Source organism: Gekko japonicus, unplaced genomic scaffold (assembly GCF_001447785.1).
Source record: "Gekko japonicus isolate JY-2015 unplaced genomic scaffold, Gekko_japonicus_V1.1 scaffold2162, whole genome shotgun sequence".
NCBI lineage: Eukaryota > Metazoa > Chordata > Lepidosauria > Squamata > Gekkonidae > Gekko > Gekko japonicus.
This window is the reverse complement of record NW_015168720.1, coordinates 174778-177481: the sequence shown is the minus strand read 5'-3', so window position 1 is coordinate 177481 and position 2704 is coordinate 174778.

Below are 2704 nucleotides of genomic sequence, written 5' to 3'. Positions count from 1 at the left end.
TCTGGGGGCCCTCCCCATGGGCTGGCCCCAAAGTGAATGAATGCAATTAACTTTGATTTAATGAACTGCCCCACACCTGAGGCCCGCTCCCCCAAAAAGCCCTAGCTACAGCGCTGCCCCCGTGTCTTGAGTTGGCTTAAGCAACACTGTATATAAGTGGACATGTACCTGCTCTGTATTCTCTTCTCTTTGGATATGGTGTTTGGTGGAGCAGTTTGTCGGTGGAGTGTATATATTGTAAATAAATCTGTATATAGTTTACCACTGGACTGTATTGGTGTGGTGCTATATAGAACCTCCTCTGCAGTGAAAGCTGGTGAGTGCTGGAGTGCTGGAGTGGCTGGGAAAAGCCTGGTGCTGGAAAAGTCCTGGTGGCTGGTGGTGCTGGAAAGTTGCTTCAGACGCACTGCGCAACAAGTGGAACCTGCTCTGCATCCAGTGTTCCCTCTAAGCTGAGTTAGTGTGAGCTAGCTCACAGGTTTTTTTAGCCTCTGGCTCACACATTTTTGCCTTTGCTCAGGAAGGAGGGCTCCAGAGCAAACTGATTTATGCAGCAGCCAAATCGCTCACTCCTGACTTTAATGCCAGTCGCTCACAAAGTAGAATTTTTTGCTCACAAGACCCCCACAGCTTAGAGGGAGCGTTGTCTGCATCGGACACAAAATGCAGGCTTCAACAGGACTTCACGCCACGTCTTGAGGCATTTTCCCTTCCAGAAACCCTTTAAGAAAAACCTCTTTGTAACCTCCAGACTGAAGCAGACTTGGTCCTAATAAAAGGCATCCCATTGATTGCATTTTTAAGTGACTATCACCAGTTAAAGGGATACTTGTTATTATGCAGCATTTCTACCGAAGTAGTTTTGTATTCCACTAGCTTTGCTCTTGCAGCTTTTAGGGAGTCTGGTGATTCTGGCTGGAAGGTGACGGCATTGATCTATTGGGGTGCGCTCAAGAGCAGGTGTCCTTTACCGGCCGCCTTTGTAATGAGGGTGCTTTACTGCCACCTAGTGGACAGGGTGTCTTGAAGGGAAAAAAGAAAGAAGTGTTTGCATCTTTCCTGTCACACTTCAGAAAAAGGGCCGGCGCCTTTCTCCTTGCGCAAGGAATATTTGAAGTTGTCAGTTCAGCTATCTTGATCTAACTGAAGAGGACATTTATTAGCAACTCTCTTTCTCTGCTGCGTGGAGAAAATTACTGCTTTGAATACTTTATTGGCAGAAATTAGCCTGGGTAAATATCTTGGAGAGCCCTGAACTGTCTTCCGAGAGTGTCGCAGACGGCTTCTTATTTGCTTTCCTCTTGATCAACTGGTGCCGAGGGGGGGGGGCGAATATACATCTCTCTCAACAGCTCAGCGGCAAAGAGAATTATGTGTGGTGAAGCCAGATTCGGCCGTTTGTCACAGGGCAACCAAGAAGCATGTCTTGCAATTTGTATTAGATTTAATTGCCCTGGATATCTGAAGAGAGCTTTTAAGGAGAAGAGAAGAAGAAGAGATTGGATTTATAACCCGCCCCTCACTCGGACTCTCAGAGCGGTTTACAATCTACTATTAGAAAATAGAGGAGGAGGAGGAGGAGGAGAAGAAGAAATTGTATTTATACCCCACCCTTAACTACCCAAAAGAGTCTCAGAGTGGCTTACAACCTCCTTCCCCTTCCCCTCCCCACAACAGACACCTTGTGAGGTAGGTGGGGCTGAGAGAGCTCTACTAGAGAACTGCCCTTGAGAGAACAGCTCTGGGAGAACTTGTAACTGGCCCAAGGTCACACCAGCAGCAGCTGCATGTGGAGGAGTGGAGAATTGAACCCAGTTCTCCCAGATTAGGCTGTACACTCTTAACCACTTCACCAAACTGGCTCTCTTTAGCTGGAAAGAGATACCAGCCATCCTTGGGAAGGCCGGATCCTGTGGCTAGGGTTGCCGGGTCCCCCTGGTCACTGACAGGGGTGGGGGGTAGGGTTGCCAGATCCAGGTTGGCAAACTCCTGGAGATTTAAGGATGGAGTCTGGGAAGGACAGGGGCTTCAGTGCAGTAGAATGCCATGGAGCCCATCCTCCAGTTTGGTGTAGTGGCTAAGTGCGCGGACTCTAATCTGGGAGAACCAGGTTGGGTTCCCCACGCCTCCACTTGCAGCTGCTGGATGACCTTGGGCAAGCCATAGTTCTGTCAGAGCTGTTCTCTCAAGGACAGTTCTGGAAAGAGCTCTCTCTGCCCATCTACCTCACAGGGTGTCTTTTGTGGGGAGGGGAAGGGAAAGGAGTGTGTAAACAGCTCTGAGACTCCGAGTGAAGGGCGGGTTATAAATCCAATCTCCTCCTCCTCCTCCTCCTCCTCCTCCTTCGACAGCCCAGGCTAGCCCTGTCTTATGAGATCTCAGAAGCTAAGCAGGGTTGACTCTGGTTAGTACTTGCATGGGAGACTGTCAAGGAAGTCCAAGAATGGTAGTCAAACCACCCCTGTTCTTCTCTTACCTTGAAAATCCTGTGGGGATGCCCTGACCTGGACAGTCCAGGCAAGCTCAGTTTCATCAGATCTCGGAAGCTAAGCAGGGTCGACTCTGGCAAGTACTTGGATGGGAGACCTCTGTGGAATACCAGAGGTGGGAGGTGGGGGCAGGCTTTACTCAGCCACCTCTCTGAATATCCTCCAGGCCCCCAGTAAGGGGTCAGTCACCGGAGGTCACCATGACTTCCAGGTGT